This window comes from Paramisgurnus dabryanus, chromosome 11 (assembly GCF_030506205.2).
Source record: "Paramisgurnus dabryanus chromosome 11, PD_genome_1.1, whole genome shotgun sequence".
Taxonomy (NCBI): domain Eukaryota; kingdom Metazoa; phylum Chordata; class Actinopteri; order Cypriniformes; family Cobitidae; genus Paramisgurnus; species Paramisgurnus dabryanus.
The window spans coordinates 24,772,489-24,795,998 of record NC_133347.1 but is presented as its reverse complement, the minus strand read 5'-3'; the positions used below and the strand labels follow the sequence as shown (position 1 = coordinate 24,795,998).

General features: G+C 37.2%; 1 long non-coding RNA gene across 3 annotated transcripts; it reads left to right on the top strand.

Moving 5' to 3' along the window:
• The first annotated feature begins 14,444 nt into the window (after positions 1 to 14,444).
• On the top strand, positions 14,445 to 20,799 carry LOC135729737 (uncharacterized). 3 transcript variants are annotated; one of them, XR_010525738.2, is made up of 8 exons: positions 14,445 to 15,434; positions 15,529 to 15,677; positions 15,888 to 16,075; positions 16,626 to 16,702; positions 17,010 to 17,097; positions 17,203 to 17,317; positions 20,179 to 20,217; positions 20,312 to 20,799. It is a non-coding gene; the product is annotated as an uncharacterized lncRNA (long non-coding RNA). The 3 variants fall into 3 exon arrangements; XR_010525737.2 differs by having other exon boundaries at positions 15,888 to 16,079; positions 20,312 to 20,798; XR_010525739.2 differs by lacking the exon at positions 15,529 to 15,677 and having other exon boundaries at positions 15,888 to 16,079; positions 20,312 to 20,798.
• Positions 20,800 to 23,510: the final 2,711 nt, after the last annotated feature.

Below are 23,510 nucleotides of genomic sequence, written 5' to 3'. Positions count from 1 at the left end.
CACAAAGAAAACCTTATAGTTCATTACAGACATAATACACACATACAGATAATCACGTACATTAATCGCACACACACTATCTACACAGCCTGAAGTTCCCCTCCATCATTGAAAAAACAATCAACCGAGTAATAGCCCTTAACCTCCTTGTCGGAATAAAACCCATTCAGGACTCCCCTTCTGCCATCACATACATATCCACGTGGGCAGTCCTTGTATATTTCAAAGTCAACGAGTAGGGCACCCGGAGCTCTTGCCCATATTGTCTGGACAATTGAAACCAGTTCACAACACCTAATTTAGATAAAATACAGAACAAACAATATTGAATCATTTTGAAGAAATGGGCAATTGGAAATAGGCATTAACAAAGTAAAGAGTCATACAAGGAATTTTTTTAATGTATATGTTACACATATTACAGGAAAATGTTAGAAAACATATGCTTGAGTGTTATTGGCTTTGTCTGTACAGTAGAGTACCTAAGAGACTTACTTTGTTTATTAACAACATAAACCAGTTAAAAAAAGTTTGTCAACACAAGCTTAAATTTGACTTGAGAAAGCCTATCCTAAATGTTTGAAATAGAAATTTGAAGAATTTCAGCTTGCAGATCAAAGTAGTTTTCAAGCTGAAAGTTTTGAAGGCAATACAGACACAGACAAACAGACAGATGGACGGATAGACATGACAGATAGGTAGAGATAGATAGACAGACAGAGATGGATAGACAGACAGATAGATAGGAAGAACAGACAGATGGATAGATTGCACAAACGAACAAACAGAAATAGATGGACGGACACACAGACTTTCTCAAGTACCTTTTACAGTACTCACAATTTAGATTTTAAAAACTTACTGTGATGCTCATATCAGTTAATTTTCCCGACCGACAACCGTAGCTTCTAAACCGAACATTAACCGTTAACTTATAAGATTTTAATATGAAATTGTCATTGAGTAAAAAGTTGACGGCTGTCTGTGAACTAGTAAAAACAAAAGATTTAATTTGAACGTGCAAACAGCAGTGACAGATCAACAACAGAACCAGGATTCATACATTATCAGATATTCACGCAACATTACCTTATTAAAAAGCACCCGATCGGTCCAGAGGATTATCCAAAAAGGGCAGATTGTTTCTTCTACCACAGTGGTCATTTCTAAAGCAGGATGCTTTTCAGAAAGTTTTGCTTTTGCGTCGTCTTTCTCCGTTTGTGCAAAAAGAGAGATTTTTATGTTCAGGGTCAGAGGCCATCACCAAACGTCTGTCCGGTTGTGCGCGAGACGGAACGCGTCATCTTGCGCGGACACGCGCGCGTCTCCGTTCAGCTTCCAAACACGCATACAAATGATTTCTCATACAAATGATTACTTTATCAGACCGTCAGGGCAGCAATAATTTGTGTCATTTACAGGACATTCACAAATTACAGATAGAAAAGTGGCTAAATGTCTGTCGGCTCATGACTACACGCACCATGTATTAACAAATATTTTTTTATTTTAACTGATAATGTTAACCGGTCATAAATTCTTACCTTCGGTTAACGGTTAAACGGTCAATGTGAGCATCCCCAAGGGGACCTTTTCTCTGAATTTGGGCTTGCTGAAAACGTCCCTGAAAACCTTGCATGTCAGTGAAAGTCACCATAAAGCCACATCGTCGTCTCTGTAACGACTCCCATCAGGATCTGCCAGAGGATGTCAGGTGGCATCTGTTTAAAGTAGCAAGCAGTCAGTCCAAAATGTAACTTTACATACAACTTATTAAAAGTGTAACTGATAGATTGTCAGGAGTTTATACTGCACTTACATTGGTCAAAAAATCCACAGGCCGGGGGATTTCATCACCTCTAAATTGGAGAGTAACTGTGCATTCAGACCGCCACCGGCGAGAGCGTCAATAAAAGCTCTGGCTTCCCTGACAACGACGCTAAAGAAAAGTTGTAGTGGACGCTCTGACGCTCGAATGCATTCTCTGAACTCCTCTCAGGCGGAGGTTTCCGCCTTCCGATTGGTTGCCGGTGAACATTTCCGCCTTCTGATTGGTTGCCGCCGAACCGCGTCATATCTCATTACCATAAAGTTGAGCTGATTTCAACTCTCCTCGACGCTCACGCTGTACATGACGCGCCGCGCCGCTGCTCGCCGGAGTTCACCGCCGGCTCTCATTGAAAATGAATGACTTCCGGCCACTTTGACGCTCTCGTCGGTGGCGGTCTGAATGCACAGTAAGAACAAGAGTAGCATCATTTTCAAACCCCTTTATTTAGGTTCAAGATTTAAAATGGGAACCAATACCTGCTCTCTACGCTCCTCTTTTACTGGAATTGCTCTTTCAGCATCTCTGACCTACATAAGTTTAAAATATAAAGTCTCATAAAGACAGTTTGTTCTTAATAGTGCTGCAACGATGCGTCGACGTCATCGATTACGTCGACTACCCCTGCTGAAAAAACCAGCATCAAACCAGCATGGACCAGCATGGGGTTTAGCTGGTGGTCACAGCATACCAGCACCAAAACACAACATATGCTGGTATGACCAGCATGGAATGCTGGTGCTAATGCTGGTTTAGCTGGTGCTAATGCTGGTTTGTTGCTGGTTTAGCTGGTGCTAATGCTGGTGCTGATGCTGGTTTAGCTGGTGTTCACTAGCAAACCAGCACCAAAACACAACATATGCTGGTCTTGCTGGTATGCTGGTTTTTTCAGCAGGGACGAAAATACGTCGACATGCCTAAAATGCGTCGACGCGCGGCGTCACACTGGTTACATTCATCTCTTGTAATGGTGGCTTCTGCTCCTGGCAGTGTTTCCCATACATTGATTTGTTTGTGTGGGCAATAATTTACAACATTTACATTTTTATTTTCATTTAAAACGGCTTCATTTATTGTTGGGAGCGCTCGGTGGTGCTCAACCAATAAAAAAGCATATCTTCGTTTGCTTTATTTATGCTGCCAATAATTTAAGACTGTTATTCTTACACTAACTAATTTGTTAAACACATTCAAATTATAAATAAAACGTAATATGTGGTAACCTCCTGCTGTCATGCTGGAACAATTAAATTAAAAGCCTCTTATAGACGCCTGGTGTGACCATAGGTTTGGTAAAATAAAAGCCTGGGTTTGGGAAAATAAAAGCCTGGGCTATTATTTGAAGTCTTACGGTAGTTTACTTTTAATTATACTGGGGGTTCTATTGCATAGGCTATTTCACTTACCTCTGTAAAATCAAATGCCCCTGCTCAGTGAATACTGAAATGGTTTCCTGATCAATAAATAAATGTATACTTATCCATAACATATCAAAATAGTTTGCATTTAAAAATGTATTCATAGAAAAAAGTCCTATAATATAACTTTGTTGTTGTTACTATTAACTCTTATTACACGGCTCTCTGGAATGCTTGATTCTGATTGGTCAGTTGAGACATTTGCAGGTTCGTTCTTTTCAAATAATAACCGCTCCAAAGTAATAACGCATAGCCGGTACTACTTGTACGAGTAAAATCGCTCCGCGCCAATAAAGATCAATAAAGATTACTGTCTGTTTGGCGCCATCTTGTGACAAACACTGGACAACCATGACAAGACACAGAGAGCTTACTGAAACTGAACTTGACAAAATAGAGCATGACAGCTACGAAGCCAACACACAAAAAAATACAGAATGGGCATTAAAACTTCTCAAAGATTGGCTAAAAGAGAAAAAATGGAGACAGACAAGTATGAAGCAGAGGATCTTAATAAGGTATTACGATGCATCTGGGCAAAGTTTCACGGAAGGATAAAAATGTTAATTTAAAACAAATATGCAAATAAAATGTTTCAAATTCATATTCATACACATTTCATTGCATTCAGTCTCGGCACATTTTATCACAATTTTCCATAATATTTTTTCCTGCTATGAAAGTCAATGGTTACAATCAAATGTGCTTATTTATCAAAATATCTTCTTTTGTGTTCGTCAAAACAAAAAACGTATGGTTTAGAACAACATAAGGTTGAGTAAATTATGACACAATTTTCATAACTGACAGTAAATCAGATAGATGTTAGTAATGCAGCAGTTATGAAAATTTGTCGGCTAATGTGAAGTAGGCTGATTATCGCGCCTAATCAGCGATCATAAGATTAATTTATGCTTTTTGATACATGGTTACACATCGTTTCCTTTCATGGATTATGGACCCCTTAAAGAAGCTTTGGCCACCCTCTGGCCACCCCATTACAAAAGTCGAGTTCCGCCACTGGATTTAGGCTATGACAAGCGCTGAGCACGTCCGTCTCTGGCTCAGCGCCAACCAACGCGGAAAAACAGTTTCAATCTGGCTGGCAGTTCTGTAATAGGGCACAGTAATAAGAATCTACGATATGGTGCCATTATATCATGGTTATATACGTATGGTTAATAATTTTGCAGAGTAAAATGACAATTAATGTGGCACTCCCAGATTTTCAGATGGACACTCAGAGTTTCATTTTTACGCTACTGCTTTAGATGAGTGCCATGTTGTGTCATATAGCCACATTTTTGAGATAGAGATCTAGTCATGTAATTTGGGTGGTGTTTCAAAAGCTGACAAAGCAAACATATTAACATTGAGTTTGTCTAAAAAAGTACTGGTTATTCAAATCTTTAAAAAAATGTACATATTATATTTACACATTATTTTACAGGGCTATACAAGTGTACACTTTTAGATTTACTTTCGACCCTACAACTTTTACGCACTTGATTGACAGGTTTAGTTTTTTGGGGTGTATCTGAAATCCAATTATGTTTGTAATATGCACATATTTGATAACCGGTTAAGGTGCCTTGACACATTTGGTGAGTAGCGGACATTGATCAGTTGCCAGACTGTTAAAAGGTGTTTATCTTATTGCAAAACACATTTTTTCCTCCAGGGCATTTGTAAAGTACACCGTGCTTTCTTCTTCCACAAAACTACAGACTAAAATAAATGTAAGAGCTGTCCAACCTGAAGACAACTTGCACTGACATGCACACAAGTATTTTTTTAGTAAGGCATGTTTGTTCAAATTAGTTTTTTTTTTTTTTTCTAATTAAACTAAGGTCTAGTCCTGGCTTAAGCTAATCAATGTCCGGAAAACCACCCCTTAAGATGGTAGTAGGACTTGGTGACCTGTTTGCACTGAAAGTCAATGTAATGTTTAAATATGTTCAGTCATGTTTACATATCATAGACTTTTTGTACATACAGGCTGTAAAGAAACCTTCACAAACTATTCAAATACAGCATTGATACATGGAAAAGTCTAGACTCTAGACAAAACATGACAAATAATTTGTCAAAAAACAAACATTTTGTGGGTGCCCATGGGTGTTACATAGAAACTGCCAGTAAACAATTAATATAATAATTGTTAAATAACAACTAATATTATGCTGATAAAAATATGCTGATTTGGCAGGTTAATTTAATTCTCCTATTATATATTATTACAATAGATTACAGTACAGAATACATACAAAATAAACTGCTTGTATAGTTCATGTTTATATTAGTTCTTAATGTTTTGCATATATTTTATGTCTAAATGAAAAAGCACACAATTTTCTAATTATCTGATCCCTAGTGCGTATGAAAGTGAAGCAATATAATAAATGCATATTTAACAAAAAACGAAAATATAACAAAATCAATGTAATCAATGTTTATTGTGGTTTGTACTTGTCAAATAACTCAAGTGTGAATAAGAAAGATACTGCTGCTGTCAGGAGGAAGTGCTACATTCATGTGATAAGTTTGATGTGCCGCCATAGAATTTCAAACATTAAAACTCCAAGGGGATATTTGGGACATTTTAAACATATGCATGAAAAAGGTAAAAACACAAAATCTTGGTCTTTTTAGACACAAACACTCAACTGACTTTCCCAGTGTACAGATATGCCTCTGTGCTTTTATAGTTGCACATCGAAGACCCATCTACTCTGAGCAACAAAACAAACTAACAGAATATATCTTCATATGATATATCAGGCCACTTCTTAATTTCATCCTTCCACTGGGTTTAACATGGCGGGATTAATAAACATAACCATAACTGTTTTTAATCACGTTTTGTGCATGCTCCCATGATATTGTTTTCTACCGGAAAATGAAGTGAATTGTTACATATATATATATATATATATATATATATGAAAGCATTCTTTAGAAATGTTGGCCCATATTGATATGATAGCATCTTGCAGTTGATGAAGATTTGTGGGACGCACATCCAGAGCACGAAGCTCCCGTTCCACCACATCCCAAAGATGCTCTATTGGGTTGAGATCTGGTGACTGTGGGGGCCATTTTAGTACAGCGAACTCATTGTCATGTTCATGAAACCGATTTGAAATGATTCAGGCTTTGTGACATGGTGCATTATCCTGCTGGAAGTAGCAATAAGAGAATGGGTACATGGTGGTCATAAAGGGATGGACATGGTCAGAAACAATGCTCAGGTAGGCCGTGGCATTTAAACAATGCCCAATTGGCACTAAGGGGCCTAAAGCGTGCCAAGAAAACATCCCCCACACCATTACACCACCACCAGCAGCCTGCACAGTGGTAACAAGGCATGATGGATCCATGTTCTCATTCTGTTTACGACAAATTCTGACTCTACCATCTGAATGTCTCAACAGAAATCGAGACTCATCAGACCAGGCAACATTTTTTCAGTCTTCAACTATCCAACTTTGGTAAGCTCGTGCAAATTATAGCCTCTTTTTCCTATTTGTAGTGGAGATGAGTGGTACCCAGTGGGGTTTTCTGCTGTTGTAGCCCATCCACCTCAAGGTTGTGCGTGTTGTGGCTTCACAAATGCTTTGCTGCATACCTCGGTTGTAACGAGTGATTTAGTCAAAGTTGCTCTACTATCAGATTGAATCAGTCGACCCATTCTCCTCTGACCTCTAGCATCAACAAGGCATGTTTTTCCCTTTTCATACCATTCTTTGTAAACCTAGAAATGTTTGTGCGTTTTATTATTTACAAATATAAAGGCTCTGGGTTATTTCTTGTTATTTTAGTATAGACATTAGCTATGTTTCCATCTAAAGTTGCAAATTAAACTTATGCATGTAAGGCTTTGTCCACACGAAGCCGGTGCATTCCCTATCCAATCATTTTTTTCCTCATTCTAAAAAAATAATCCGTAAACACGGCGTCGTCTCAAGAAATATCTGCGAAAACATAAAACCGACTGAAAGCGGTGTAGTATATATGCCAGGCCAGTATGGGGCTCTGTAATTCTGCCACAGATATACACTATACACGGAGAAGAAGACTTTGAGCATGCACATAACCTTGTGTGCTGTATATGAACCAAGAAGAAGAAGTGATGGCGAACGCAACAACTTCAAGAGCAGGAGCGGAGTCTTTCTCCTGGTTGTCTTCCGCGGTGGATCTAAGAGCATGTGGCGTATGGTGTTGTCCATTATCGCTAGTTGCTCACCACAATTGCATAGAAGCAATAGATTTTGCTGTAATAAAGCTAGTAGGCTTAGTAGCTCCTGTAGCACGAACACAATCATGTAGTCCGCCATTATTGTTGTTGCTGTTACGTGTGACGCTGCCGACACGTGATGTGATGACGTTTTCGCTTCACAAAATATACAGATTGGCTGTACACACGAAACCGCAAGGGTGTCGATTTCAGATTTATCCACTTTAGGACCCGGTTTCAAAAAATAGCGGTTTTAGTCTCCCAAAACGCTGGATCCGTGTGGATGAAACACCAATACGATAAAAAATGTATACGTATACAGTGATACGCGTCTCCGTGTGGACAGCCCCTGACAAAATGTATTTGTAAGACCAGCACCAAATGGCTGAATCCACAGGGAACCGTTTTCTAATTCCTGTTGAATTAACATCTGAAATTCACATTTACACCCGAGAAAACCACTCCATGGTGTGAGGTCACACCCTACTTCACTTCCTCCCCTTCTCCCCATCTTTACATTCTCTCAGGACAAACTGTAAATGGAATACATTCTGCATACACAAAGAAACTGAATCTGGTCTTGTTTGGTGTCAAATGAAGGGTTTTAATGTAAGTGGTACATTGGGTTTATTAATATGACAACATGTTTCAATGTTAATCTGTAACAATAAAATAAGTAAACTTCACCTAATGTTGTAAGACACCTCCTACATGTTGACCAATCACCCACTGTATGTATATTAGGCAACACCACTGGGTTTACAAGAACCTATCAGTATATCATTATCACAATGCTTTGTGCTCTCTGGATATTAAGGGAAAATGGTAAAAGATTCAGGCTGGATTTTCTATATTTAGAAAGGAACCCCCATAATGCTGTTCTGGCACAGCATCATGTATTTTTATTTTGAGGAATCTGTAACCAGATCTTCATCTTCTCACCAGGTATGCAATGGTTTTTCGATTGATTGTTTCGTATTTGAATTGTAAATTGGCTTCTGAATTATGTTTTTCTTACCTAGTTAATAAATTGTTACGTTTGCATTAATTCTAATTTGCTCTGTATTATTGACTCTTCTAAGTTACTTTAAAGTATTATGATATCCTTTGTCACCATAAATCTATGATCGGGGTTAATTCATGCTAATTAGGATCTGCCTCATAACTAAGTTCTTGTGCAGTCATATGGGCTATATCACAGTGATAGTCCTAATTATTATAATTAAGTTGTTATATAGTCATAAGATTTAACTATATGCGGCTAGAAAGAGCTAGACTAAACCTCTGATTATAATTCTATTGAAAACGGCTGTAGGGGCTACATGGGTACCTTTTAACGAGAGCATGTGAGCATGAAGCGGTATCGTTAAATTGCTTTAGCCATTAACCTCTGGTTATTGTATGGTCAGATTAATTATTTAACCTTAACTAAGTTGTACATTTGATTCAGAATTACAAATAACATGTTTTTTATCTTTTGGAGTTATATAAAACTACCTAAATTGCGTAACACTAAAACGTCATCTGTATGCACCAGAACCCGTGAGAATCCTTTTGTCATGCCGATTGGTTTCCGCCATTTGGCCAGATGGATGGATATATATTATATTTTCCCACAGGCACAAAACTGGAACATCGCATAAAACATTTGTGAATAAAGCACCGTTTCCATCCGATGAATCGAAAAGCACAAATGCATCACTCTCTCATAAACTGGTGCCAAATGTCAAAAATAAAAAATAATTAGCTGCCTTAGGAGAAGCCAGTGTGGGTCTTATTCATCTAAAATAAATTGAAGTGCTCAGATGAAACACAATAAATGTTCATGTCATTTTGCATTCGAAATGGAAGAAGCCTGCTGTTACGAAACACAGACATGTAAGACAGTTGAGGTCATTTCACTGAACAACTTGGATGACACACTTTAAATGAGGCAATTCTGAATAACCAAATCACATACCTCATTAATGAGTTTATTAATTAAATGTGTTTCCAGTGCAGTTCATGCATGTTTTACATTTAGTAATTTAGCAAACACTTTGTTTCAAAGTGACTTACAAATGAGGTAAACAAAAGAATCAATTAGAGCAACACAAGAAAAGCAATACATAACTAGTCTCATCAAGTTTAACACAGTATTCTGTTAAGAATTGGTAGGAGGATGAACCCAAGCGCAGACACGGATACAAAAACACTAAAGACTTTATTAAATAACAGAAAAACAAAAACCCACGATGATGTAAACAAGACAAAACAAGATATAAACTAATGACAACTTTCACAAAAACAAAGAAGGCTAGGCTAGGCTAGGCTAGGCTCGGGGCTGGGCTAGGCTCGGCGCTGGGCTAGGCTCGGGGCTGGGCTAGGCTCGGGGCTGGGCTGGGCTCGGGGCTGGGCTGGGCTAGGCTCGGGGCTGGGCTGGGCTAGAGGCTGGGCTGGGCTGGGCTAGGCTCGGGGCTGGGCTGGGCTAGGCTCGGGGCTGGGCTGGGCTAGGCTCGAGGCTGGGCTAGGCTAGGCTAGGCTCTGTACTCACAGGGAAACAGCACAAAACGAACCCGTACAAGACACCAAACACAAGGACTTTAAATAGGGAAAACTTAATGACACACACCTGAAAAGAATCATGAGTAAGGGATCGGGGAAAAAGTGACAAGACCCGGGAAATGTGTGGTCAGAATAAACCAATACTACAGCCACACATCTCCCATATAAAACATTGTACTGTCAGAACCCTATTATGCTGACTAGAACTAAATACAAACAAGGATCTGGCAGGATCCTGACATATACATAGCCATGGGTTAGTAGTATTTTTTTTTATTATGTTTTGTTATCGGATAAGAAATGTATCCGACTCAGTTGAGTGCATATGTTTTATGCACTTTTTTTTTAAATGTATGCACATCTTGGTATTTTTTCATCTAGCATATTTTATGCGATACCCCAATGAACCATGCATGAACCATATTTCATATGAATGCACAATTTTTTTTTTAAATAAATCAGGGACACATAGGGTCAACCAGCCTTATCTCACGAGAAAACATACATATTTTACGAGTTGGCTAATTCTTATCAATTCATACAAAGTTAATTAAGCAAAATCGAGCAATTCTCAATCAAAAACAACAACAACGAAACCTAACCCCGCAATATATGCAAATATAACAAATCCCTACTCAAATAAGATATGGATGTTAAATATCTGCTTCAGTATTAAATAAATTACCAATAAAATTTGGCAAAGACAATCATTGTAAATAGACAACAATTACATGAAGTCATTAAAATCATGACATATGCAACATCAAAACATGCAAATGATAATAAATACTGAATATTAACATATTATGACATTACATTCAGATGTATATGTTTAGTACAAACAGATAGACGGCATATAATACAAATTAATGGGATGTTATTAATACATTAGACCTGTAAGAATAAAAGTCAGATAAAAGATGGTCTGCTATTGTCATGTTAATCTTGAGACATAAACTGTGATTACCACAGATTTCCATCACTGCATTGGTCATGGTGGACTGTACAAGGTTGAGCATCAGGCCGAACAAGATTTGGGTCTGTCGCTCGTGGGTGAAAGGATAAGACATGGAGATAAAACAAATTAATGTTAGCCTGGAGTTTGCTGTATGTAAACACACACACAAACTCCAAAATGTTTACATAAAATACAGTACCTTCACTCCCAAGACATCACATACGAAAACTCTGAAATATCAATAAAAAACCCTAAACACATGTTGTACCACATTCTTTTGATAATTAGTAATAAACTTTATCTACAATATGCGTGTATATGGTTTTTAACACTTTAACAAATCATTATAAGTAATTGTTAAAGCAGAGTCCCCTAAATATATAATTTAAAACAGTAAAGCTTATCTGTTATAAAGGGAATGAAGCTTAAAGTTCACCTGTTATAAAAGAACAACAATTTTCAAAATGTTTTTAACAGTAAATGATGATTATTTTATTATTTTACCTCTTTGTGTTGTTAGTCTGCAGGCGGTTCAGCAGGACTGATGATTCAGGGCTTTTACAGGTGAAAATAATCAGGAGGCAGCTTGAAAAACTAAATTTAAAATAAAAAATGCGGGAATTGAAGAACCCTTTTGCCAAAACAAAGAACCATTTCAGCAAAAAAGGGTTCTTCAGGAAACTATGGTTCTATCCATTATCATCGTTTAAGAACCTTTGAAAAAACATTTTTCTTAAGAGTGTAGGTGAGCTGGAAAATGAGTATATTTTTTAAAAAAAGTGGAGTGTTCTTTTAAGCCAGACTCAGGTAGACACCACATAGAGAAGAACAACTCACTTGATGAAGCAGTTGTTGACAAACCTGTACCTTTGTTATGGGTCTGGCCTCAAGATTACAGATTCGATCTTAATTGATAGCTGTCACCTGTGGGATAGATATCTCTACAACAACACGGATGCTGTGCTTATTTTTCATAAAGCTATTTGTCTGACCACACCTTCTCCATCTCCTCGCCCTCAGTTATTAAATAAATGAATGTTTACTCACCAACTAACACACAGAAAATACCAGGAAATAAAAACCTGTTTAATCTGGCTCTCAGTTATGAGGACATTCCTGGGCGGTTATGACCAGGGTTGGATACCGAGACTGGTACTTTTTAGATCACAGACTGAATATCTAAGGGTGTAACATTTGCTATTTGCAGCCATATCACCCTGTAGCCCAAAACAGCTTGCCCACTGAAGCTAAGCAGGGCTGAGCCTGGTCAGTAATTGGATGGGAGACCACCTTGGAAAACCAGGTTGCTGCTGGTAGTGGTGTTAGTGAGACGAGCAGGGGGTGCTCACCCTGTGGTCTGTGTGGGTCCTAACACCCCAGTATAGTGATGGGGACACTATACTGTCAAAAAAAAGCACCGTCCTTCGGATGAGACGTTAAACCGAGGTCCTGACTCTCTGTGGTCATTAAAAATCCCAGGATGTCCTTCGAAAAAGAGTAGGGGTGTGCACTGGCATCCTGGCCAAACTTGCCCATTGGCCTACTAATCATCCCTCATACTAATTGGCTTTATCACTCGGTCTCCTCTCCACTAATAAGCTGGTGTGTGGTGGGCGTTCTGGCGCAATATAGCTGCCGTCGCATCATCCAGGTGGATGCTGCACATTGGTGGTGGTTGAGGAGATTCCCCCATTCATATGTAAAGCGCTTTGAGTACTGAGAAAAGCGCTATATAAATGTAAGGAATTATTATTATTATTAATTATTATTATTTAACAATACATCGATATGGGTCGATGCATTGATTAAATTTCAAACAATATGATGCATCAATGCCATGCATAAAATATCAATATGAGGTATCTTTATTTTGACACTCTCCACATCCTCATTCCTAAAAACAACGTCCATCTAAGCATTCTTGTTTATTTTTGTATACTAGTCTCAGCAAGTAAATGTAATGCAGCAACAAAGCAGTTGTAAAACAGCAAAAACACAGCAAAAGAGGCAGAAGATGTTGTGAATGTTATTGGATGCAAATTGTGGGTTTGGAAATATTTTGTATTTGAAAAATGCCCTGCTGAAAAAAAATATAAAACCATTACAGAAAATTCTAATGGTTTCCATTAAAATACCAATAGGAACCATTAGCTTTTACCAACAAAGACCAATACACTGTAAGGTTTTTTGGCCCATATTCCCTTAGAACCAATAAAACCAATAGAATTTCTGTGATGGTGTCTATTTTTTTTAGCAGGTTGGATTGCCAGCACCTTGACTGTTGCTAACATAAGCTTGATTTTATGTGAATTTTTTATTATTATTTATTTTTCTTTATTAAAAAAAGTGTATTTTTCTCTTAGTTTGTTGTTGTTAATGTCCTAATTGGGATAGAGATTGTGCCCTTTTTAAAGAGTTTAATTAAACGTTCATGTTATATATTTTGGTTGCATTCATGAGTTATTAAAAATGTAACTGCTTAACTAGGCTTGTAAGATTAAAGGAACACACCCACATTTTGGGAATTTAGTTTATTCACCATATACATACTGGGAACTATATTCTCAGAAGGCCGAGCACTGCTACTGGGCGGAGTGATTTGCTTGCAGCACCCGAGAAGCCCCCTGGTGAGGAGCAGAGAGTTCGGTCACTCCACCCAAGTAGCAGTGCTTCATCTTCTGAGAATATAGTTCCCAGTATGTATACTGTTAAAAGATGGCTGTGTCTCATACAGTGGCGCCCCCAGGATTGTTTTCATGGGGGGGCACAAAGGGGCCAGTACAAATCTTAGGGTGGCACAATTTAAAAAATTATTATGCCTGAATCTAATGGTCAACAGTTTTCCCATTGCTTTTAATGCTACTTGTATAGTTGTTCTTATTTATTACTAGTATATGATTTACTAGAGACAAATACAAATAATTTAAAGATCAGATGGTGGAATAGTATTAATCTATCAAAGATGAGTATCGACCGATCATCGTTTGATTTGTGTATTTAAAATACATTATTTTATTACAATGAGTTATATCCAGTGTTATCCAGTTAACATACTGTAATTAAAGTGACATACTTTAGTCCTTAACACGTTTCTAGTCTTCTATAAAGTTTTCTCGACGTGGGCACCAATCTTACCTCTCTGTCTCTCTCTCTCTCTCTCTCTCTCTCTCTCTCTCTCTCTGTGCGCGTGCGTGTGGAGCGTGAGTGAGGTGCGTGTTTGAGGTGCGTGGCTGAGAGCGTGGTGAGTGATATTCTATCTTTGTTTTTCTTCTCTATCTAAACATTGCTGGTTGCTGGAAAGTTTATTTAGGAGTTTAATCTGGCCATTAGCCAGTGCCCGTGTGAGGCATGGCGCTGGAACAGTTAACGAGGCGGCACGGTATTAAAATACCGGTCGGCGTGGAACACTCTGTGGAGGAGTGTAGTTTAGCGGTCGGGCAGATAGTACACTGTAAATAATTTTCGTTGTTTTCACAGTTTTTTACTGTTTTTCTCGACAGTTTCTTACTGTATAAGTTGTTTACAGTTTGTTACTATAGATTTGTTGTTTCCACAGTATTTTAATGTATTTTCAACAGTTTTTTACTGCATAAGCTTTGTACAGTAGGCTACTGTAGTTTTCCAATGCATTATGGGAAATATTACTCTGAATACAGTATTACCAACCAACTGCAAAACACAACGACAAACGTCTATTTATATCTTAAATGCTTATTTTTTTTGTGAGATATTTGGTTTAATGTCTGTTTTCACATCAGATGCTCGGTGTGTTCCTTTAACATAAATCAGGTGCCTTTTCTGAGGCTTTAATGAAATCACCAGCCAATTCAATAGACATACCATCAGTTCTTAATATTGTTGCCTCTGGGTCACAAAATGTATTTTTAAGATTAGTTTAGGCGATAATATATATATGTATAATCTTCAAATAACAGTCGATTAGTTAAAAAAGCGCTAATTTTAGAATTTGATTAAACAAATGCGGAGGGTTCAGGCGCGAGTCGGTCACGTGATGTGCTCCTCAGTTCTGTCAGTAGGGGGAGTGGGAGAACGCGTGTGTGTCGTCGTATCTGTTCTGCTCATCTAGCGCGTATTTCTTTATTAAAGGCGGAGTCCATGATGTTTGAAAGCCAGTGTTGATATTTGAAATCGCCTAAACAAACACGCCCCTACCCCAATAGAATCTGGACCTTCTGTTGATAGACCCGCCCCACACATACGCAACCCGGCATTTGATTTGATTTGATTGGCTATAAGTGTGTTTTGGTAGTCGGCCCGTCTCCTTTTCCAAACCGTTTTTCAAACATCGTGGACTCCGCCTTTAATATCTGCTGGGTGAATATTAATACGTATATGCTAACATTAATTTTGTGACCACAAAATGACAGCGAGCTATTATACGAGATATTGTGTCGTCGTGTTTGTCTTCACTCACTTCATCATTATCTGGTAAGTGCTACAGTATATGCAATATCTGGTATGATACTTTATTGGCACTAAAGGGTTCTTTCGGCTAAATTTTACTTAATTTCTGTCATAACAGCAAACAACTTCTGCAACTACACAATGATTGTCTGCCTGTGTGCAAAATAAAGCACGTTCACTGTGTAAAACCCCGCGCAGGGCATTTTCAAATTAACGGTCAGGGCGAGTCTGAGCTTATCGTGTTGTGTTGACAGAGACTTTGCTGAGGTAAGTAAGAGAAAGAAATTAATGTGTTAAATAAATAACGTTATAAACTTGAATTATGTTGTGCAAGAATACGTTGTGTAATGAATATCTGTGGAATATGTTTAAAATAATACATTAATGACTGAACGTGAACTTGACTGAACATTATGGCAGCTAGAAGTATTGAAAAGACGTATAATAGATTTAACAATGTTTTATCTTCTTTATTAGTGTATGTAAATCTGGGCTACAGTCCACGACAAATTTTCTACGGTAGTTTTACGCCTGCATGCTGGTCCTTTCGTCTATCGCGGGGATATCATCACTTCAGCGGACATTGCACTGAAGAGATCCTGTGCTTGCGTGGCGGTGTGTTTGTGTGCTCACTTGGATTGAGACCAGCAGTGCTTTTTTAAACAGTGGGTGAGTACTAACTTATTATTGTGTAGTTTCATAAAAGCCTTACTCTTTTCAGTCACATAACTTTTGTTCATCTGCTAATAATAGGACTATCCATACAAAAAGATGTATTGTAGATTTAAGTAATATCTGCGAATATTTATGTGAAAATGTATTAGTGTTCTGCTGACATGAGATCTGAAAATGTGTTCTAGGACCTGATATGGATTAATCCAATGATCAACGTTTTCCTTTGTATCCCTGTTTTGTATACGCTGCCATTACATGATGGTCATATGTCCCGGATGATCGGGAGAAGTCACGTGGTTCAATTATTATTATTTTTTTTACGTGGTTCAATTATCTGTTAATAAAAATTTTTTACCATGCATTTAGCATCAGGCAAAGCCTGCAATCAATCTATTAAGACAGAAACAATATCTTACTTATTATTATATTGTTATTATGACAATATCATGTGATCATCTGAGTTAGAACAAAATCTATTCATTTTCAGGTATTACTGTGCAAGTGCCCTGAATCATTTTGTTGAAATGTTATGTGTTTAAGATTCTTTATGACATCAAGATGTGGTTTGGGAAGGACCTTCATCTAAATCTGAAGACAGGACATACTGGCTCAAAAAGGTATAATTTTTTTATACCCAATTTGAAATGTTGAACAATTACTCTTTACTGTACTGGACTGGTCAAGCGTTTGGTCAGGAACTGCCAATACACTTGAAAAATGCACAGAACTGGAACAGCACATCAGTTGGGAGCACATTAACAAGGATGAAATTTATCCAATAATTATTTTAATATTTATAGGTAAGCAACTACTTGCTGAGTGTATTTAATGAGTGTGTATTAATCTCTTACAGCTCCCATACTTAGTACAGTATATTTTAATCAGTGTGGCAATAACTTGTGTTTTATTTTTATGTTTACACAGGTGTTTCTGATATGGAGAAAAACCCTGCACTGCTCATTTTATTTCTTCATCTTGAGAATACAGCAAGTTTACCTTTTGTCTGGAAAATGTAAGTTTTGAGTTTGGCTAACAATAGAGTTTAGATTTTGATGCAATTTATTACTCATCTCTTTAACTTGTATTCTTAGTTACTCAGTACATGTTATTTTCACAGGATTCAGCAAAGCTAACACCAACAACAATTTTTCATGGCACTTTAAACCACCTTGATGTGAGGAGCCAGCATCAGAATGGATGGTGTCAATATCCTGAAAGTGGAGGTAACAGAGGTACTGTATCTTTTTTGTCTCCTTCAGTGTAGCATGTCCAAACCCATCATTGCACACTAAACGTTAAACATTTTTGGTGACTACAAAAGACAGTCTATAACACTTCTAAAATTGTACAAACAACGTATTTCTATAAATTGTTTTGCCATAACAAACCTTACTTAGTGGTAATTGGTTCGTATATAGTTTTGTGTAAATTTGTTCATTTAACGTCTTAAGTTTGGAATGGTCTATACGGAATTAGTTTTGTGTTTATTGATAATAATTATTATAGTTAACACATTTATTTATTTCATACACCAGTTATTATTTATGGGTAGGGGTGTGACGGTCATTATATAACCGTGAGACCGACGGTTATAGTTGAACACCGTCATTAGAACTCTATAACCGCCAAAACCGTGTTATTAAAATATTTTTAAAAACATTTTTTATCAAAGAATTTTAAAATACTAATTAAAAACAATTGTTAACAGTCTGTGTTACACGCCCCCTCATGTTCTCACGCAGTGAAAATACAGAGCGGAGCAACACTGACAACGCGCTGACATACAGGACAAACCAGGTTACTTTTCGGTTACTTTTGAGATTAAACATATTAAACAAAGTCTCACCTTTCAAATCATCTCTTCCGTCAGTACACTCCGCTTTTCAAGTTCAAATCCATGCTAACCTACTAACTCTGCTGAACGCACATTCACTGCTTGCTGTTAAAGGGGAATTCCGCCCTAAAACGGAATTTAGGGTGTTTTTTCGTTGTTAACGAGTCAAACTTTCATTTAAAAGCATATTTATGACTAAAGAGCAACATTTAAGATATTTAAGATTTTCGTTTTCTGGTAAACTGGCCTTTGAATGGGAGTGAATAGGGCATGTCGATTGAGCGCACAAAATCTCTATTTTTACAACACTAAGGAGGCTCGACACAACGTGATACTTTACTCGAAGTATCACGTGGGTCTCTACACATGAACGCGAGCATTGAGAACATTGTTTGTGTACACAGATTTTAGTAAAAGCGAAAAGTTTGGAACAACTTACCGTGCTGTTAAACTGCGTCCCGCCGCCATCTTGCCAGTCATGAGAAATCGATCTCAGAATGCGACATAAGGAGGAAGGAGAGTAAAGATGGATAGCTCCTAAAGCATAGTTCCATATAAATGCACGGATAATTTGTTGTTTTGTCTCAAGTGAAAAACAATATTGACCCTGTAGTTGAAAAGTAGCGTCCTATGGAGTCCATTCAATCGCATTCTGAAATCGATTGCTCATGACTGGCAATATGGCGGCGGGACGCAGTTTAACAGCACGGTAAGTTGTTCCAAACTTTTCGCTTTTACTAAAATCTGTGTACACAAACAATGTTCTCAATGCTCGCGTTCATGTGTAGAGACCCACGTGATACTTCGAGTAAAGTATCACGTTGTGTCGAGCCTCCTTAGTGTTGTAAAAATAGAGATTTTGTGCGCTCAATCGACATGCCCTATTCACTCCCATTCAAAGGCCAGTTTACCAGAAAACGAAAATCTTAAATATCTTAAATGTTGCTCTTTAGTCATAAATATGCTTTTAAATGAAAGTTTGACTCGTTAACAACGAAAAAACACCCTAAATTCCGTTTTAGGGCGGAATTCCCCTTTAATTTTAAAGAAACGTAGAGCAAGTAGCTAATCAGTGTCTAGTTTATTCAAACGCCGGGTGAGCACTGTGCAGCGCGTCTGTGGAGAGCGTTTGCTGCGCGTGGCCATTGTGCTTTTACACCGGTTGCGTTTGCAGCGCATAGTGTGCAGTTTAATAACAATTTGAAGTTCACATTACTTTCTTTTACCTGCATTTATGAGCAAAACCTCTTCAATACGCTTTAAATCCACATAGTTTTTGTGCTGTTCTGTAATGACAGATATATATAGACACAATTACAGACATAAAAAGCCCATGGCACAAATTTGTTTCTCTAAAGATTATTAAGATAGATGATAGATAGAGGATTAATTTATGCTGGGCAGAGAGTGACAGAGCAGTCTTCTTGCAATAGTGTGTTTTTAAAATATTTCATTGCTTTCTGTTAAATTGTTCAACATTATTACTGTTTGAAACACACTTGGCATAACATTCATGATTTTATGGTAAAATGACACTTTCCCGTCAATCCACGAGCATTTAAACGAGCAAAACACACCCCACCGACAGTTATGTTACGAACCGTCACATTTGACTCATGTCATAACCGACATCACCAATTCTGAAACCGGCACACCCCTATTTATGGGTAATATTTGTGTCATGTTTTAGTCACTGAAATGTGTAAAATCGTGCAAAAATATTTAATAGTCTACCTGTGGTCTATTAAATATTATTTATTCAAAATGTAATTCTACTTCGCAGTGGTGGCTGGTGACTTCTCTCCTAAGTGGTGCAAATTCAAAATATGTGTTCAGAGTGTAATGTGTGTTGCTCATCATGTCAAAGTATGCGTTCGTTGTGTCATGTTAACCATGTGCATCTTGCCTTATGTGAAAATACGTGCCTGCTGTAAAAGCGTCAGAAGGGTTTATGATTTTATGACACTCACTTTCACAAAATACTCGCAAGACACTAACTTAACACTAAACTCTGATTACACATGAGATTTAGCGAGATCTTTTATAATAAACCCCTTTGAAGCATCTGCAGCAGACATGCATTTTGACATGATGCGTGATACACATAAGTTTACATGACGGGCTAAATACATGTGGTGACAAGCTTTGCATCGTGCACCCTTGAAAAAGAAGTCACCAACCAGCACTGCGACTGGGTTATTTAAGCTTTCAGTAATGTTATTGTAACATTCTCCGTAATATTTTCTCTGTTCTCTCAAGGTGGATCTCAAGACTTGGCCATGTTCTAGATTATAACTGGTGAGCTCAAAGTACATTATTGCTAAAAACAAGCATTTTAGATGATTAGTTAATTTTTTGACTTATTATTAATTTGTTTTATCATTTGTTACAGGATTATCACAAGTGCTGTCGCCCCTGCTGTATATGACGCCCCCACCACCTACACCAGGTGTAGGAAATGTCGGTCCTGGAGTGCCGTTGTCCTGCAGAGTTTTGCTCCAGCTCTAAACAAACACACCTGAACAACTAGATCTGAAGAGTCACCAGAAAACTACAGGTAGGCGAGGTTTAATCAGGGTTGGAAATAAAATCTGCAGGATTTCGGCACTCCAGGACCGACGTTGCCTACTCCTGCCACCACCACCCATACTACCTACAAAAAACTGTATTGTAATTATGCTTGTATGATGTGGTTTTCTCATTTAGGGTAACTACACTATGGCAACAATTGGATACATTGATTGCTGACTGATTTTGTTATTTTTTCTTTACTTTTTGTTTAAAATCTAATCATTTTTTTGTTATTTTTGTTAATATTGTTACAAATATACAGTTAAAACTGCACAATAAATTTTCTGCTTTTAAAGATATAGTTGTTGTCTTTATATTTAACATCAACCAATACAATAACAGTATTTAATTTAATCTTAAAAAATACAGTAGTATATAGTTTACACTGTAAAATAAATAACAGTAAAATTGAAAAAAATACAGTAGTATATATTTTACACTGTAAAATAAATAACAGTAAAATTGGAAAATACAGTAGTATATATTTTATACTGTAAAATAAATAACAGTAACATTTCCAGTATAACAGTAAAATGCTGTATGTTGGATCTTACAAAAAACAGTATAATACTGTACTTCATTTTGCAGTATCCTTTAAACTACTGTCATTCTTTCTACAGTAATTTTACTGTTGTTTGAAATACAGGAACTACTGGATAATTGTTGCCAGTAAGTTACTGTTAATTTGACAATAAACTTTTTACAGTGTAGGATATGATTGCATAAAATCTGCGTCTAGGATGAACAGCGCGGTTGTAGTTTTTTTGGAAACAGTTGACAAAGTCCCGATTGTTGTTGAACAGGGCATTGTGATGAAGGATGAGTTTTTCCAAGTTTTTCCGCTTGTTAATCCTGCGAAAAAAGTGCTTTTGTCAAATGTGCCTCCGTTTATAAGCGATGGGATAATTGAACAACAGTTACAAAGATATGGCCAAATTGTGTCCGCTATTAAAAAGATACCACTAGGATCTAAGTCTCCCCTCTTAAAACATGTGGTTACTTTTAGGAGACAGCTGTTTATGATTTTAAATAATGATGTGGAGGAATTGAATATTGTGTTAAAATTTAAAGTCGATGGATTTGATTATGTGATTTTTGCAACAACTGAGACGATGAAGTGTTTTAAATGTGGGACTCATGGTCACTTAGCTCGGATGTGCACTGAACGAGCGACGCCTGCGCAGGCTGGGGTAAGAGAACAAAGTGAAGCGCAGGCAGGTACATCTACCGCGGGAAGCGGCGGTGCAGCAATCAATGAGAACGAGCGGGGAACACCTCAGGGCAATGAAAGATCAGATGTTGAGAAACGAGGGGTTGATAAAGAAGTGGAAAATGCTAAAGAGAAAAGTAGTGATTTGCAGGGAGAAAGTGAAAGTATAGAGACTGGAATGTCACAAAGTAGAGAAATAAATGAGAACCTGGAAAGTGATATGGAGGAAGAAGGATTGGTTGACACAGAGGAAAGGTTTAAAGTTCCGGTGGTTAAAAGGAAAGCCAAAATGAATGAAAAAGGTGTGAAGTCTAAGGCATTTAGAAAAAGTCAGGAAGTGGTTAAAGGGAAAAATGATTGTAACACAGATGAGTTGTCAGATAATTCCTCTTTAGATGATTTGTCAGACTATTCAGAATCTGTTGAGAATGAAGAAAGCAAGGAAAGTGGATATAGTTTGGAAAGGGTGCAAAGTTTTTTGAGTAGCACAAAAGGTAAAAGAAATGTAGTTGTGACAGACTTTTTCCCTGAGAAAGAACTTTTCATTGATTCAGCAAAATTTTTAATGAAGCAGAGAGGGGAAAAATGTTTATCTAACCAAGATATACATCGCTTAAAAAAGATTGTGCAAAAGGTACGCACAGAACAATCGTAAAATGGACACAAACAAAGAGAAGAATGTAAAATGGTGGCTGGCTTGGCTATGTTTAGGAGTATGCTTTTCTTTTATAATAATTGATTTAAAACTAATTGCATCAAATTTAAATGGAGCAAGGGATGTAAATAAAAGAAACCACATTTTTCATTTGTGGCAAATGAAGAATGTTGATATAGTTTTTGCACAGGAGACACACAGTGATTGTTTAAATGAGGTTGACTGGGGAAAAGAATGGGATGGGACAGTGGTTTTAAGTCATAAAACAAATGTGAGTGCAGGTGTTGCAATTTTGTTTGCAAAACAATTCCTCCCAATAAGTTATGAAGTGGAAGAGATTGTAAAAGGAAGATTGTTAAAGGTCTCTGCAAAATATGATGGGGTATCATTTGTTTTAATTAATGTATATGCTCCTGTCATAGCAAGTGAAAGAATGGAATTCCTAGAGACTTTAACCAATGTATTACAGAATTGTGATCCTGAACATTATTTATTGTTAGCGGGTGATTTTAATTGTACAGCAAAGGATATTGACAGGAACCATTTAGAACCTCACACAGCTTCTAGAAAGGCTTTAACACGCCTTATCGAAATGAGTGATTTAGTGGATGTGTGGAGAGAGTTAAATGGTTTGAATAGGCAATATACATGGACACACATAAAAGAAAATTTGCTCTCAATGGCAAGATTAGACCAAATATATTGTTTTAAACATCAATTGCAAGTTATGAAATCATGCTGTATTAATCCTGTTGCTTTCTCTGATCATGCAATGGTGACAGTCACTGTTTTTATTAATGGTTTAAAGAGTAAAAGTGCATATTGGATTTTTAACAGTGTATTGTTGGAAGATGTTCATTTTAAGCAATGTCTTGAGTTTTTTTGGAAACAATGGAGAAAAGAAAAAGAAATGTTCTCATGTATACAACAATGGTGGGAATTGGGAAAAAAGCAAATACAGCAGTTGTGTAAACAATACCATTTCAATGTCACTAAAAGCATAGTTGGAAAAATTAAAAAACTTGAAAATGAAATTGTTGAAGTTCAAGGCTTAATTGAAGTCACAGGAGGAAATGAATATTGTAAGGTTTTAAATGAAAAGAAGAAGGCTCTGGAAAATTTGCTAGGACACAAAGCACAGGGGGCTTTAGTACG